Below are 18,645 nucleotides of genomic sequence, written 5' to 3'. Positions count from 1 at the left end.
ATAGTGATCTTTCGAGCTTTATAAAATCTGGGAAAATCGGTTTTCGTGTTTTCGGTTTCTACAAAATTTTAAAAAGTCGGCTTTTTTTAAAAAGTTGGAAAAATTGACTCTTTGGCTGTTTCGACTTTTTCGAAATTTGAAAAAATCGACTTTTCAATTTTTTCTAAATCTGGAAATATTGATCTTTCGAGTTTTATAAAATCTGGGAAAATCGATTTTCGTGTTTTCGACTTTTACAAAATTTTAAAAAGTCGACTTTTTTAAAAAAAAATGGAAAAACTGACTCTTTGGCTGTTTTCGACTTTTTCGAAATTTGAAAAAATCGACTTTTCAATTTTTTCTAAATTTGGAAATATTGATCTTTCGAGTTTTATAAAATCTGGGAAAATCGATTTTCGTGTTTTCGACTTTTACAAAATTTTAAAAAGTCTACTTTAAAAAAAAAAATTGGAAAATTGACTCTTTGGCTGTTTTCGACTTTTTCGAAATTTAAAAAAAAATTGACTTTTAAATTTTTTCTAAATTTGGAAATATTGATCTTTCGAGTTTTATAAAATCTGGAAAAATCGATTTTCGTGTTTTCAACTTTAACAAAATTTTAAAAAGTCGACTTTTTTAAAAAATTTTGAAAAATTGACTCTTTGGCTGTTTTCGATTTTTTCGAAATTTGAAAAAATCGACTTTTCAATTTTTTCTAAATTTGGAAATATTGATCTTTCGAGTTTTATAAAATCTGGGAAAATCGATTTTCGTGTTTTCGACTTTTACAAAATTTTAAAAAGTCGATTAAAAAAAAAATTGGAAAATTGACTCATAGGCTGTTTTCGACTTTTTCGAAATTTAAAAAAAAATTGACTTTTAAATTTTTTCTAAATTTGGAAATATTGATCTTTCGAGTTTTATAAAATCTGGAAAAATCGATTTTCGTGTTTTCAACTTTAACAAAATTTTAAAAAGTCGACTTTTTTAAAAATTTTTGAAAAATTGACTCTTTGGCTGTTTTCGATTTTTTCGAAATTTGAAAAAATCGACTTTTCAATTTTTTCTAAATTTGGAAATATTGATCTCTCGAGTTTTATAAAATCTGGGAAAATCGATTTTCGTGTTTTCGACTTTTACAAAATTTTAAAAAGTCGAATTTTTTAAAAAATTTACAAAAATTGACTCTTTGGCTGTTTTCGATTTTTTTCGAAATTAAAAAAAATCGACTTTTCAATTTTTTCTAAATTTGGAAATATTGATCTTTCGAGTTTTATAAAATCTGGGAAAATCGATTTTCGTGTTTTCGACTTTAACAAAATTTTAAAAAGTCGATTTAAAAAAAATTGGAAAATTCACTCTTTGGCTCTTTTCGACTTTTTCGCAGTTTAAAAAAAATTGACTTTTAATTTTTTTCTAAATTTGGAAATATTGATCTTTCGAGTTTTATAAAATCTGGAAAAATCGATTTTCGTGCTTTCAACTTTAACAAAATTTTAAAAAGTCGACTTTTTTAAAAAATTTACAAAAATTGACTCCTTGACTGTTTTCGATTTTTTCGAAATTTGAAAAAATCGACTTTTCAATTTTTGACTTTTCGGATTGGCGACTTCTAGCCTTTTTACAATATGGAAGAGCCAACCTTTCAAATTTTCGACGTTTTAAAAATTTCAAAATTTTGACTTTTCAACTTTTGTAAAATTTGAAAAAAATCTACTTTTCGCGTTTTTGATTTTTCAACAATTTCAAAAGTCGAATTTTTGTGGTTTTTACTATCTTAAAATGTGGAAAAATATACTTTTAGATGTTTGTTAAAAAAATAGACTTTTCAGGTTTTGGATTTTTTTACAATTTTGTAAAATCGACTTTTTATCAAAATGTAGAAAAATCGACTTTTAGACTTTTGAAAATTTTGGAAAAATTGATTTCGAATTTGTTAAAATTTGGAAACGTAGATATTTGGAAAAGTTGACTTTTCATTTTTTTTAACGTTGGAAAATACTGAGAATTTTCGTTTTTTTTTTAACTTTTTACAAAGTTGGAAAAAAGTAAACTATTCGACCTATTGACTTTTGTAAAATTTGGAGAAATTGACTTATAGGACTTTTGACTTTCAACAATTTGAAACGTCGACGTTTTGTGTTTTTCACTATTTCAAAGTGTACAAAATAGAATTCTCGACTTTTATTTATTTGAAAAAAAGCGACTTTTCGGTTTTTTTCAAATTTGTGAAAGACGACTTTTTATCAAAATTTAGGAAAATTGACTCTTAGACTTTTGAGTAATGTTTTGAAATACAGACTTTTTGTTTCAAAATTAAAAAAAAAGCATATACTGCCGTAAGTTCGGCCAGGCCGAATCTTATGTGCCCTCCATCATGGATTGCGTAGAAACTTCTACGAAAGACTGTCATCCACAATCGAATTACTTGGGTTGCGGTAACACTTGCCGCTGGCCAGGTATCTTAAAACTTCCTAACACCGTAATATATACCACATAGTTCATACGTGTATATATTAAACTAAAAAAGGCCAATTAAATACGTATATAATTAAGTTTAAAGTTTTTACAGAAATAAAATTTTGACAAAATAAAATTTTGACAACATTTTCTATAGAAATAAAAAAAAAAAATTTAGAAATAAAATTTGGAAAAAATTTTCTATAGAAATAAAATTTTGACAAAATTTTCTATATAAATAAAATTTTGACAAAAATTTCTATAGAAATAACATTTTGACAATGTTTTCTATAAAAATAAAATTTTGGTAGATTATTTTTGGCTCGAGTGGCAACAATGATTATGAACCGATATGGACCAATTTTTGTGTGATTGGGGATCGGCTATATATAACTATAGACCGATATGGACCAATTTCGGCATGGTTGTTAGAGACAATATACTTACACCACGTACCAAATTTCAATCGGATCGGATGAATTTTGCTCCTCCAAGAGGCTCCGGAGGTCAAATCTGGCGATCGGTTTATATGGGGGCTATATATAATTATGGGCCGATGTGGACCAATTTTTGCATGGTTATTAGAGAACATATACCAACACCATGTACCAAATTTCAGCCGGATCGGATGAAATTTGCTTCTCTTAGAGACTCCACAAGCCAAATCGGGGGATCGGTTTATATGGGATCTATATATAATTATAGACCGATGTGGACCAATTTTTGCACAGTTGTTAGAGACCGTATACTAACACCATGTACCAAATTTCAGCCGGATCGGATGAAATTTGCTTCTCTTAGAGCAATCGCAAGCCAAATTTGGGGGTCCGTTTATATGGAGGCTATACGCAAAAGTGGACAACGGCAATACCTCCTACCTCGTCAACACCAAGTTTGTCGAATATTCCGACATTTTCTGATTTGGACTCGTGGATTTTTTGTTTCCCAACTTAAGAAAATCATTGTCTGAGGACAAAAACCGGACAAATAAGAAGGTCAATAGCACCATAGAGGGCTTTTTTGCAGGCCTTGGGATAACGAGTTTTCAGTCAAATTGCAATTTTCTTCAGAAGCTCAAAAATATCTCATACCATTTCGATAACCCTCTCAAATTCTAGGTTAAGATTAAATTCCACGTATGTAAATTCACCCAAGAGGAAAATTAATTCTTTACTCTTTTATAGATTTTCTTTGGCATGGATTATAGTACGTTGGATATTCGTTGAAATCAATGCGATTCAATTGGAATAGAATTTGCGTTTGATTTTATTCAATGATTGTGCTGTGCTGCGGGTGTTGCGTGCACGATGATATCCCGCAAAGGTGTTGAGATTGCACATAACACTTTTGTGGCCCACTCTGACCCCCCGAACAACTTCTGTTTTGTCAATCACATCACTTCACTTGATTCACAATCGTAATCTACTGTCTATGTATGGGTTATTCATCCATGAGTAAGGGCTTTTGTGTCTCTCGCTATCTGAGTGTGAATGCGAGTGTGTGAATTTGTGTTTCTCTGAGTGTGGTGTGTGATTTTGACACCGACAATATGTCAGAGGCACTGACTGAAGACAAATTGTTTTTTAAACTGTCAGCAATTTTGGAACAACCCGAAAACCTCCGTAATCTGTCAAATGTTTAAATGTTCGCACTTCTCGCAAAAAAGGTAAGCTCTTTCACGGACTGTTGGCATGCAGACAGTTTCCATGTGTTCTCAAAGTCAAAGGATATACAGTTTGCCAAAGGTTTCTCTTTGCGTGGCATGTAGACAGCGATATTGTGGGGAGTAAGAGCCAAAGGGCAAGTTATAATCGTCATCAACGGCTCCAATAAGTGAATGAAAGGATTCGACAATGTAATCGTTTTTTATGAATTTTTGTTGTAATGCAAAAGGAATTCATTGATGATTCATAACATTTTATTTTACGATTGACTGATTGAATTCGGGATTCATTTGTGCATTTTTCATTCGAATCACGTTTCTAGTTTGGTAATTGGAAATCTATTTTACCTGCATTGAAATTGTAAGATGTTTTAATGGAGTGGAGGGGGTGGAAGGTGTTAGAGAGGACAATAAAGAATTGGGATTTTTGGCAAAGTCAAAAGATTATGTCATAATATTTAAATTTTATTTTTCAAAATAAAAAAAAAATCCATTTAGAAAATTCTAGAATACATAAGTTTACAATGATAATGATATTCACGTTATATAAAAAACTAATAAAAAATATTGAGAATAAATTTCATAACCATAACAAAATTTAAAAAAAATGTATTTTTAATTATTATGTATAATTTTTATTTATTTTTTACAATAAATAAAATATACATAAAAAGTTTCAATTAAGTCACATCTATAAATATACACAATATTCCGGATAAATTTGTTAACAAAAAAACAATACATCAGCAAACCACGTTCCCAAGACTATCGTGGCAATATACTCAAAACACAGTTTTTTTTTTTTTGTATCCAAAGATTTTCATCTTATCTTAATTACTTTGGTACTGATTCCGAACCAAAGATGCTCTCTTTTGTTTTTTTTTTTTTTTAATTAAGGAAATAATTAAAGAAAAGTAGGGGACTCACTATTATTTATTAAAATTAGTCCATTCTTTCCATAATTGGCATTTTTTCCATGCGTTAAAAAAACTACTCATTAGGTAGGTTTGCAAAATTTTTCAGTGCAGTGGAAGATGATGTATACAGAGAGTAGAGGTACGCGCGTGACACGAAATTCTGGTGACACCCGTGAATCTCGTGAGTCGTGAATAATATCCAAAGCAACTCTCGTGAATGTGCGTGAATGGGACAAAAATAAATATTTCGTGCGTGAGAAATAAAATCGGTTCGTGAATGTGCGTGAATAAAATTTCTGCAAAATCACGCTCACGAAAATAATCAAGATTTAATTCACACTCGTATGTTAACTGAAATTAATTTGGCTCTCGAACTACATTCTATTTTTGAATTTTGTTACCTTTGATGATTTCCGTTTGGAAAATATCGTGAGTCTCGTGAATTTGTCGTGAATCACGTGAATTGTCGTGAACGTGAGTATTTAAAAGTAATTCGTGAATGAGCGTAGGTGAGTACTGGTTTAATTTCGTGAATGTGCGTGAGTGCGTGAATAAATATTTTGCTTCGTGATTCTGCGTGAGTGTGACTGAAATTTCAGTCAAACGCAACACCTCTAATAGAGAGTGTCCCCCAGCTACATATAGTGGCAGAATTGGTGATTACGAACCAGCTTGGGGGAATTCCTTGAAAATAAAGAATTCTTAGAATAGGAGGATGAATAAGAGAACAAGCAGACTAGATTTCTTTAAATAAAAGGAAGGTTGCGTGAACACGGCGAATTAGAGTCACGGTTGCCACACTTGCTAGAATTCTACGAAAATGGTAGATTTTTTAATGTTTGGGAGATTTTGCATATTCTATAGAAATAAAATTTTGAGAAAAAAAATTTTGACCGAATTTTATATAAAAACAAAATTAAAAAAAATTGGCAAAAAAATAAAATTTTTACAAAATTTTCCATAGAAAAAAAATTAGAAAATTTTCTATAAATATGAAATTTTGACAAAATTTTCTATAGAAATAAAATTTTGACGAAATTTTGTATAGAAATAAAATTTTGAAAAAAAAAAAATTTGACAAAATTTCGTATAGAAATGAAATTTTCTATAGAAATAACATTTTCACAAAATGTTCTATAGAAATAAAATTTTGACAACATTTTCTATAGAAATAAAAATTTGACCGAATTTTTTATAGAAACAAAACTTTCAATGGAAATAAAATTTTGACAACATTTTCTATAGAAATAAAATTTTGACCGAATTTTTTTTAGAACCAAAATTTTCAATGGAAATAAAATGTTGACGAAATCTTGTATAGAAATGAAATTTTCTATAGAAATAAAATTTTGATAACATTTTCTATAGAAATAAAATTGTGACAAAATTTTCTAAAGAAATAAAATTTTCTATAGAAATAAAATTTTGACAAAGTTTTCTATAGAAATAAATTTTTGACCGAATTGTTTTAGAAACAAAATTTTGACACCATTTGCTATAGAAATAAAATTCCTATAGTCAAAATTTTATTTCCACAGAAAATCTTGTAAAAATTTTATTTCTATAGAAAATTTTGTGAAAATTTTATTTCTATAGAAAATTTCATTTCTATACGAAATTTTGTCAATATTTTATTGGATAGAAAATTTTTTCAAAATTTTTGTTTCTATAGAAAATTTTGTCAAAATTTCATATTTATAGAAAATTTTCTCATTTTTTTTTCTTTGGAAAATTTTGTCAACATTTTAGTTTTTGACAATTTTTTTTGGAAATTTTGTTTCTATATAAAATTCGGTCAAAATTTTATTTCTATAGCAAATGTTGTCAAAATTTTGTTTCTAAAACAATTCGGTAAAAAATTTATTTCTATAGAAAACTTTGTCAAAATTTTATTTCTATGGAAAATTTTATTTCTTTAGAAAATTTTGTCACAATTTTATTTCTATAGAAAATGTTATCAAAATTTCTATAGAAATAAAATTTTCAATAGAAATAAAATTTTGACCGATTTTTTTTAGAAACAAAATTTTCAATGGAAATAAAATGTTGACGAAATCTTGTAGAGAAATGAAAGTTTCTGTGGAAATAAAATTTTAATAACATTTTCTATAGAAGTACAATTTTAACAAAATTTTCTGTAGAAATAAAATTTTGACAAAATTTTCTATAGAAATAAAATTTTGACCGAATTTTATATAGAAACAAAATTTTCAAAAAAAAAATTTACAAAAAATAACATTTTGACAAAATTTTCCATAGAAAAAAATTGAGAAAATTTTCTATAGATATGAAATTTTGACAAAATTTTCTATAGAAATAAAATTTTGGTGAAATTTTGTATAGAAATAAAATTTTGAAAAAATTTTCTATCGAAATAAAATTTTGACAAATTTTCGTATAGAAATGAAATTTGCTATAGAAATAAAATTTTGACAAAATTTTCTACAGAAATAAAATTTTGACACGATTTTCTGTAGAAATAAAATTTTGACGAAATTTTGTATAGAAATGAAATTTTCTATAGAAATAAAATTTTGACCGAAATTTTTATAGAAACAAAATGTTGACCGATTTTTTTTTTTAGAAACAAAATTGTCAATGGAAAAAAAATGTTGACGAAATCTTTTAGAGAAATGAAAGTTTCTATAGAAATAAAATTTTGACCAATTTTTTTTTGAAACAAAATTTTGACAATATTTTCTATAGAAATAAAATTGTGATAACATTTTCTATAGAAATAACATTTTGCCCGAATTTTCTACAGAAAAACAATTTTGACAAAAGTTTCTGTAGAAATAAAATTTTGACAAAATTTTCTATAGAAATAACACTTTGACATAATTTTCTATAGAAATAAAATTTTGCCCGAATTTTCTATAGAAATAAAATTTTGCCCGAATTTTCTATAGAAATAAAATTTTTACAAAATTTTCTATAGAAATAAAATTTTGGCAAAATTTTCTACACAAATACAATTTTTAGAAATTTTTCTTAGAAATAAAATTTTTACAACATTTTCTAAAAAAAAATTTTTTGACAAAATTTTCTATAGAAATAAAATTTTGGGAAAATTTCTATAAAAATAAAGTTTTCACAAAATTTTCTATGGAAATAGAATTTTGTCAAAATTTTCTATAGAAATAGAATTTTGTCAAATTTTTCTATAGGTATAGAATTTTGTCAAAATTTTCTATAGAAATAAAATTATTTGGTTAGTAGTTTTGTGGTAACTTTTTCTCCAAACTTTGGTAGAATATTTTTGGCTGGAGTGGCAACCGTGGTTAGAGTACAGTGGAAAAATCGTATTTTCCTTGTATATCCCCACATGATGAAAAATGAAAAAGGCTATATACCTAAAAGTGGTTCGATATTGCTTATTGACAATGAATTACGACCTACATAATAAAAACTACTAGTGGCAAGTTTCAAGCCGAAAGACTGTTGCGTTCGAAAATTATTCGAACAGAAGGACAGACGGACATCACTAGATCGACCAAGGAATTTTAGCACGACCAAGAATATATATACTTTATGGGTTATGTCACCAATATGTCGATGCGATACACACTGATTGACAAAGTTAGTATGAAATTTGGGTTATTCGTTAAGGACAAGTACGATTTAGAAAGCAATAAAAGTTGACTAGTAACTTTGGTGTATTTCAGTTGACATAAAACAGGGAAACTACAACTTTTTTTTTCAAACCAACCTAACCAAGGGGTTTCCAAATATATCTCGTTCATATATTAACGCCGGATTGCCTCTGCCAAATATAATTATTTTGTCTTTGCGTTAACTACAATGTCTATGCTCAATAAGGATGAGATGGATCCTACATTAGAGTCCCATGCTGCTACGTTTGTGTGTTTCATACAAATTAATAATCTTAAAATAAGCAACATCACAATAGTTGGGAAGGGAATTGTTATTGGAGGACACGTGTATACTTCATGCCTTGAATTTTAAGTGTAGATAGAAAATTTAATATTGTTCCCAATAAAACTTTCTACATATACTCTTATTGTATACTTCTATATATAATTATTGATATTATTTTCGCACAACTTGTTTTTTATTTTTTTTTTTTTTTGATTACTCATTCAACTAGGCAATTTCGACCCCAGGAAAATTTTTGTAAAATATTTTTAAAATTCTTACAAATGTATGTATGTCAAGTTTCGACAATTTCATTTCTGGGCTTTTACAAAAAAAAAAAAATCTTGTATATTGTTGGTTGCCAATCAACGGTTATATTTTTGTTTTATTTACATTGGATTGGTAAATATTTTATGTTAAAAAAACGATAGGTTGTGAAATATTCACACCGTTGTTAACACAATGCTGAGAGACCAATAAACCACATGATATGGGACACAAATATGAAAATGGAAAATTGTTGGATACATTTAACCAAATTCGGAATTGGAATTTCATTTAATTTTTGTATACATTTGGATGTATATGGGAAAACAATAAGGACTATTTACATATGTATGTTATGTATATGAATATGAATGTATCATATTGGTATGCGTTTTTTCACCGCTTTACTGATTGATTTTTCTACAGGTGTAAGTACGTAAGCTCACCACCTATGGTACTACAATGAACCCGGTCTAATTTAGCTTAAATTAAGGGGCTATCATTATACTCAACCTAACCTAATTTATGGATGCGACAGGAGTTTACGCAAAAAGTCCAAGGCCGGAATTTCCATTTGCAAAGTAATGCAAATGGAACCCATAGATTTTCATAATACGATAATATTGCGGGACATTTGTTGTCCGAAAAAAAAAGACTTTTGATGGTGATCTTCAAGTACGTCAAAATTTAGTCATAGTCGATGATTTAATTGATGAACATATTTGGATAGGGCTCACTTCATAATATAAATTTCGATAGGTTTCCGAAAGATTGAAGACAATCGTTGAAATGCTTTTCCTGAATTAAAACAAAATTTACGGGGGGTGTCTTATATATGCCGGGCAACCCTGGTGTTGCAATCTTCTCAAGTGACAGCTAGATCGTAAAGCTTGACATATTTGAGGTTATATGTACTCAGAAAGTTTTGATATAAGAGCACTTTTTGGGTTTTTAAATTGTGAATATTTTTGTGCTATTACTTTTGACAACTTTCAATGTGGACGAACTCAACAACAATGCATCGATATTCTAAATGCAATTCTTGGCCATGAATCACCATCAAGGACCGAGTTTATCGATGATATCGTAAATTCAACTGAGGTCGTAGTTTACTGCAAGACGAATTTCGCGAAGATCGTCCACTATCAGTTGTTCTTCCGGAAACAATTAATGCTGTGAGCCAACTAGACTTGCCAGATGGCCGGATTTCACCTGGATTGTCCCGGAATTTCGTCTCCAGGAAGTGTCCCGAATCTTTCACAAAATTTGCCAAAAATCCTAGCATTTTAATTGTTCAAGTCATATGTTTTAATTAAATCGTTTCAAAAATATTTATGATCTTGGATTTTCAAAGTTTTTATACCCTCCACCATAGGACGGGGGTATATTAACTTTGTGATTCCGTTTGTAACACATCGAAATATTGATCTAAGACCCCATAAAGTATGTATATTCTGGGTCGTGGTGAAATTCTGAGTCGATCTGAGCATGTCCGTCCGTCCGTCCGTCTGTTGAAATCACGCTAACCTCCGAACTAAACAAGCTATCGACTTCAAACTTGGCACAAGTAGTTGTTATTAATGTAGGTCGGATGGTATTGCAAATGGGCCCTATCGGTCCACTTTTACGTATAGCCCCCATATAAACGGACCCCCAAATTTGGCTTGCGATTGCTCTAAGAGAAGCAAATTTCATCCGATTCGGCTGAAATTTGGTACAGGGTGTTAGTATATGGTCAATAACAACCATGCAAAAATTGGTCCACATCGGTCCACATCGGTCCATAAATATATACAGCCCCCATATAAACCGGTCCCCCGATTTGGCTTGCGTCTAAGAGAAGCAAATTCCATCCGATCCGGTTGAAATTTGGTACATGGTGTTAGTATATGGTATCTAACAACCACGCAAAAATTTGTCCATATCGCTCCATAATTATATATAGCCCCCTTATAAACCGATCCCCCGATTTGGCTTGCGGAGTCTCTAAGAGAAGCAAATTTCATCCGATCCGCCTGAAATCTGGTACATGGTGTTAGTATATGGTCTCTAATGACCATGCAAAAATTGGTCCACATCGGTCCATAATTATATATAGCCCCCATATAAACCGATCACCAGATTTGACGTCCGGAGCCTCTTGGAAGACCAAAATCCATCTGATTCAGTTGAAATTTGGTACGTGGTGTTAATATATGGCCTCAAACACCCATGCAAAAATTGGTCAAAATCGGTTCATAATTATATATAGGACCCATATAAACCGATCCCCAGATTTGACCTCCGAAGCCCCTTGGAAAAGCAAAATTCATCCGATTCGGTTGAAATTTGGTACGTGATGTTAGTATATGGTCTCTAACAACCATGCAGGAATTGCTTCATATCAGTCTATAATTATATATAGCCCCCATATAAACCGATCCCCAGATTTGACCTCTGGTGCCTTTTGGAGAAGGAATTTTGCTTCTCGATCTGGTTGAAATTTGGTACGTGGTGGTAGTATATGATATTTAACAACCATGCCAAAAGTGGTCCATATCAGTCCATAATCCATACACCCTCAAAAAAATCGCTTCTTTAACATATGTTCCAAACATATTTTGCAGGAAGCACATATATTATTGGATACTGCCGAAACATTAATATGTTTGTTTTATGTAAACATATTATATGTTTGGAAGCTTTTTTAGCCCAAAAATATTATATGCTTGGAAGAATTTTTCCCAAAGACGATTGTGCTCATTGCCCAACATGCTCGTAATTTTCAATTCCACGAAATATTTTAGTTCTTGGCACCTTTTTCTGTAATACAAATAATGTTGAAGAAATTATTCACTTTTATAAATTTTTTAAATTTTACCTTTCGCCTGCACGGAGAATCGAACCGAGGACCATACAGTTTGTAAGCCAACACACTATCCACTGGACTACGTAGCTGTTATAGTCACCAGTAGATAATTATCGTTATAAGTTACATTTACATAGCATAGTTTGCAGCGCCCACGAGCCCATGCAAACATAATGGTCATAAAATACCTCTAGATTTCAAATTTCAGGCAAATTGGATAAAAACTACGATTTCTATAAGGACAAGACCCCAAATCGGGAGGTCGGTTTATATGGGGACTATATCAAAACCTGGACCGATATAGCCCATTTTCGAACTTGACCTGCCTGCAGACAAAAGACGAGTTTGTGCAAAATTTCAGCACGATTGCTTCATTATTGAAGACTGTAGCGTGATTACAACAAACAGACAGACGGACATCGTTATATCGTCTTAGAATTTCTCCCTGATGAAGAATATATATACTTTATATAGTCGGAAATCGATATTTCGATGTGTTACAAACGGAATGACAAACTTATTATACTCCCATCACCATTCTATGGTGGTGGGTATAAATAATTCTGATCAGTTGAATTTGAACTTGACAAAAGTTAAAACATATTACTAACTAGAGGTGTGCGCGTGACACGAAATTTTCGTGACACGCGTGATTCACGCGTGAGTCACGTGATTCGTGAATGAAATTTTGACCAAATACGTGAATGTGCGTGAATGGGACTGAACAAAAATGTGTCGTGCGTGATCGTGCGTGAACATCAAATTCAGTTCGTGAATGTGCGTGAGTAATTTTTTTCAAAATCACGCTCACGACAAAATTCACGTTCACGAAAAAATTCACATTCACGAAAAATTCACGCTCACGACAAAATTCACGCTCACGAAGAAATTCACGTTCACGAAGAAATTCACATTCACGAAAACTTCACACTCACGATGACATTCACGTTCACGAAAAAATTCACGTTCACGAAAAATTCACGCTCACGAGAAGATTCACGCTCACGAAGAAACTCACATTCACGAAAAATTCATGCTCACGATGAAATTCACGTTCACGAAAAAATTCACATTCACGAAATAATTCACCCTCACGAGAAATGACACGTTCACGAGCCTATTTACGCTCACGACAAATATTATATTTACAAAAACGTCTTGCTCACGATAAAAATTATGTATGAACAAGTAAGTAAAGTCTAAAGTCGGGCGGAGCCGACTATATTATACCCTTCACCACTATGTAGACTCTCAACCACTTCAAATTTGCTGGGAGCTATATAAAGGTTTGCATTTCCAGATACAAATACTTTTAATGGAGACAATTTTTTGTACTTTTACAAAAACTCTAGAATTACAATTTAAATCGGCTAACGCCCTGGGATGAAACACAATGTTAACATAGTAAAAAATATGAGAAATATGAAGCGAGAGAAATTTTAATGCAATTATACAAAAGAGCATTTATGATTGATCAGGTAATACATATGTATTCGAGATATAGGGCATTTTTAGTAATATTTACAATTTTTAATACTTAGCAGTGGCGACTTTACAGGGATATTGGTTAGATCCCGCCAAGATATATAGTCAAGTATGGGTTATGATATATTATTTGGTCAAATCGGGCGACTTGGAGCCTTATTTAAAACTCAACCGTTCTGTGGAAATTCTGGCATTACAGTGTTTAGGATATGACTAAGATATGGGGAAATCATCACAGAATTTTGTGTCAAGTGTGGGAATTTTTGCCATATTTGTATAAACCGGAAAAACGAATATATGGAGGCTTTATCTAAATCTGAACCAAATTAGATCAAACTTGACACACTTAAATATCATATTAAATATATTCTCTGAGGAAACTATCCAGTCAATTAGAGGAAAATCTCATTGAAAATAGGTCTAAAATATGAAACAGTCTACCATATTTCCCCAACTCTGTTGTACATATAATGGGAGCTATATATAATCTGAACCGATTTCGACTAAATTTGACATGTATAGTTAGAATAATAATTCTGTTATCTCTGCAAAATTTCACGTAAATGGGTGTTTAACTTTGGCCCCCGTAGTCATTTGAGTATAAATCGGGCGAAAGATATATATGGGAGCTATATCTAAATTTGAACCGATTTCAACCAAATTTGGTACACTTATCGATACTAGAAAACGTACTCCCTGTGCAAAACTTGAACTAAATCACGGCAAAACTCTGGCTTTTGAGGGCATATAAGTGCAAATCGGACGAAAGATATATATGGGAGCTATATCAAAATCTGAACCGATTTCAATCAAATTTACCAAGCATTGGTAGAATGTCAATTCTACTCTTTATGCAAAATTTCACGAAAATCGGTAGTAACCTTTGGCCTCTTTGTTCATATGAGTCTAAATCGGACGAAAGATATATATGGGAGCTATATCTAAATCTGAACCGATTTAGCTGATATTTTGCAAGTTTTTCGAGACTCATAAAATATTCGGATGTACTGAATTTGAAGAACATCGGTTGATAAATACGCCAATTATGACCAGATCGGGGATAAATATATATGGCAGCTATATCTAAATCTGAACCGATTTTTTCCAAAATTAATAGCGATTGTCTTTGTCCCAAAAAACGACCCTATGCCAAATTTGAGGACGATCGGACTTAAACTGCGACCTGTACTTTGCGCACAAAAATACATGAACAGACAGACAGATAGACAAACAGACGGACGGACAGACAGCCAGACAGACAGACGGACATCGCTAAATCGACTCAGAATTTAATTCTAAGACGATCGGTATACTAAACGATGGGTCTCAGACTTTTCCTTCTTGGCGTTACATACAAATGCACAAACTTATTATACCCTGTACCACAGTAAGTGGTGAAGGGTATAATAATGATTGAACATTTTTACATTTTTAAATTGAAAACATACTTCCAAATAAAAAATTAATAATTTTCGAAAATAATTGGTTTCATTGGTTCATTAAATTTTGGCTTAGATTTAAAAAAATAAATTATAATATATGCAATTATAATATAATAAAAAATAAAATAAGTAAACAATAACACTATAAATCATTGATTGCCTCAATTAAAAATTAATTAAGTTTTTCGGCCAAAATCAATCCAAATTTTAATTGTATTTATATTTTGATTTGATTAAAATGTTAATTGTATCTGTTAATTTTTTAATTGAGTACGTTTTCAACTTCAGATTTTTAATTAGAAATATTTTGGCGAATTTGTTTGGGTAGCTCATTTGTATCACGAGCGAGAGTGAGTAAGTTTTAAGTTCGCACTCATTCGTGAATTACATTTTTTCGTTTGTTTTGTAAGTATAATAGTCGTGAACCTTCGTGAGTTGCATTTTACATCGTGAGCGTGCGTGAATAGTTTTTTTATGAATCGTGAGTGTGTGGATGTACGTTTCATTGTTCGTGAACGTGCGTGAGTAGTTTTTTTTCGAATCGTGAGTGTGCGTGAATAAGTTTGTTGTTCGTGAACGTGCGTGAGTTGATATATCCCGTGGTGAGCGTGCGGTAGTCACTATTCTGCAATCGTGAGTGTTTATCTTTGCAGGATTTTGGTTCGTGAACGTGAGTGAGCGTGAATCAATAAAAACCCTTCGTGCGTGAATGTTACGAATTCATTCGTGAGCGTGCGTGAGTGTGAGCAATCCAAAAATGGGCGTGCGTGATCGTGCGTGAATGTTACGAATTCATTCGTGAGCGTTCGTGAGTGTGAGCAATTTAAAAACGGGCGTGCGTGATCGTGCGTGAATGTTACGAATTCATTCGTGAGCGTGCGTGAGTGTGAGCAATTCAAAAACGGGCGTGCGTGATCGTGCGTGAATGTTACGAATTCATTCGTGAGCGTGCGTGAGTGTGAGCAATTCTAAAAACAGGCGTGCGTGATCGTGCGTGAATGACATTTTGAATTTGTGAGCGTGCGTGAGTGTGCGTGAAAAATCCCTCACGCGCACACCTCTATTACTAACCTATAGGAAAATGTTGAACTTACTATGGGTACATGCTTCTTTAACGACATACAAAGTTCAATATTAACACTGGTTAGTTAAAAATAACTCGATAATGGGTTCACTCTTCTCTGAGTGTAATATCTTGCTATCATTTGAATTGACATTAATTTTATGCAGGTTAGGTTAAAGTGGCAGCCCGACTTATTGTCAGGCTCACTTATATTATTTAGTCCATTGTGATACCACATTAGCTAAAAGTACCTATTACATATGGGCACTTTTAGTTTTTAGCTTCTTTAACGACATACAAAGTTCAATATTAACACTGGTTAGTTAAAAATAACTCACTAATGGGTTCACTCTTCTCTGAGTGTAATATCTTGCTATCATTTGAATTGACATTAATTTTATGCAGGTTATGTTAGGTTAAAGTGGCAGCCCGACTTATTGTCAGGCTCACTTATATTATTTAGTCCATTGTGATACCACATTAGCTAAAAGTACCTATTACATATGGGCACTTTCGATTATATTCTTCAACCAGATTTTTTCAAAAACTTCCGACAGTAATCTAAAGCTGTATACTCCTAATATTCGCTTACGCATTACACAAAATGCAGGACATTTACACAAGAGGTTTTTAATCGTTTCCTTTTCTTCCGCATCATGACAACTGATGTATGCAGTAGTTTTTGCATGAGTTGCCTATCGGGCAGCGACCCGTTATAGCTTGTTTCGGTGTAAAAATTATATGTTTGGAACTGAAATTTTTATTTTATTTTTAATTTTTTTATTATTTTTATTGTTAAGTGCAAACATATAATGTTCATAAACTAACATAACATGTTTGCGACATACATGTTAATATGTTAGAACATATTAGTTTGGGACATAACATTTTTGCAAGATGCCTAATATCTTACTATCATTTGGATTGATATTAATTTTATGTAAGCCCATGATATTTGTAGTATACACGAACATTGCTAATATATTTTTTTTATTAATTGTACTTACCTTTAAATTATGTGGATGTATGGAAAAGTATCCCTTATTTGAAATGTGTTGAGTAAAATGTCATATAATTGAGAGTTAAACATTAATTTGTATTGCATTCAGTTTCCTCGTTATAGTATAAATAATTATTTATATTATGATTTATTTAATTCACTTGCATCATTAATAAAATGCAAACATCTTTGCATATTTGCTTTGAGACACTGTTATATTTTATTTCCAAAAATTAATCAATATAATAATTGCATGCAATTAAATGGGTTTTATTTAATTTTTTTTTTAATTTCTCACTTTAATTTTTTTATTATATTTTTCCCTTTCGATTATGTTTGTTTATGAAAATTCCACTTTAATTTTTTTATAACGGTTTTTTGTTATATTCAAAAATTTGTAACACTAACCCCGTTTTTGAATTCTTGAAAGCACTTGCCCACAATAATTTGATGTTACAAATTTAGATATTTATTTATAAAAAAAACGAAATTTGGCAAAAGAAATTTTCTCGCTTATATGAGAAAAAACAAAACAAGATCACCCAATTTATGTTGTGGTTATTTTTCGTGTAATATTTTTCACAAATAATGGCATTGCTCACAATTAATATTAACCATTTGCGAAGCGGTTGTTCGATTTTTGTTTTTAATTGCAATTATATGTTGTTCACATTTAATAATTTCGCATATCCCATATATGTCAGCTAGGAATTGACAGCTACTAAATTACTCTTCTTCTTCTTATAAGAATTGCAGAAATTACTCCATTCAACTATACACCAGATGTCTTAAGGAAAACACACACAAAAAATATATAAAATATTTTTTTTTACTATACTGCTCCACTACTACAATACATTGGGAGTATCCACACAATGACCGATACGAAATTCGTCCGTTATGGCTGGCTGAACCGTTTCACAGCGCGTTTGTGACTAAATTGTTCTACACCCGTAACAGTTCGTGAACGGCGACGAGGGCAATAAAAGCAAACCGACAGACAATCTTAGCAGAAACGAAGTCACACATAGAAATGTTATTTAAAAGTCATATGGGCTCGGCAAACATCCATGCTCCCTGGCTGTTCGAGTATACTAGACTCAGTCAATGTATGCTACTTGCAATGTTGTTTGGGAGTTTTTAGAGGGCAAAAAAAAACGAAACGAAAACATTTTACAGCAAAGACGACAGCAGCAACCCCCAAAGAAGAGAGCACACGACAGGCATTAACTATAATAACAGCACCAGCAGCAGGTCGTAATTCTTATAGACAGGCTGTGTGCTCGCTCACCCCCTCACCAATAGACCAAGCATAGCAAGCAACCCATGAGCATGCTGATAGCAAAAACAGCTGACATTTGAGCGCACACACACAGCTCACGCAAGGCATCGAAAACATTTTGTTGGCTATGCATTCGGCTTGAGTCTAGCTAAAAAACTGTTAGTCAATTGCTGCTGTCTTTTGTTGTTTTGTACGTTTTGTTTTCACAGGGTATAACACTCTGTAACCTAAAGTAAACAAACGATTATAATGAGAGGATGGCACGAGCCTCTCGCAGTAATAATCCCACATAACTAAACAATTCCACAAAATTGATGGTTTTTTGTGGCTCATCACTGTAAATAGAGCCTTACGGTTTGTGAG

The 18,645-nt window shown here is 31.5% G+C and overlaps 1 protein-coding gene across 2 annotated transcripts in view; it reads right to left on the bottom strand.

Moving 5' to 3' along the window:
- The window catches only part of beat-IIIc (beaten path IIIc), a 418,441-nt gene extending 401,255 nt beyond the window's left edge, over nucleotides 1–17,186 (bottom strand). For both annotated transcript variants that reach the window (XM_075297124.1, XM_075297125.1), the window contains exon 1: nucleotides 17,008–17,186. The gene's annotated coding sequence lies outside the window, so the exon portion shown is untranslated. The remainder of the gene's footprint in view (nucleotides 1–17,007) is intronic.
- Nucleotides 17,187–18,645: the final 1,459 nt, after the last annotated feature.

The sequence above is a fragment of the Haematobia irritans genome, chromosome 2, assembly GCF_050003625.1.
Source record: "Haematobia irritans isolate KBUSLIRL chromosome 2, ASM5000362v1, whole genome shotgun sequence".
In the NCBI taxonomy this organism is placed as follows: Eukaryota; Metazoa; Arthropoda; class Insecta; order Diptera; family Muscidae; genus Haematobia; species Haematobia irritans.
Note: the sequence above shows the minus strand (reverse complement) of the source record. Positions and strands in the feature narration are given on the sequence as shown.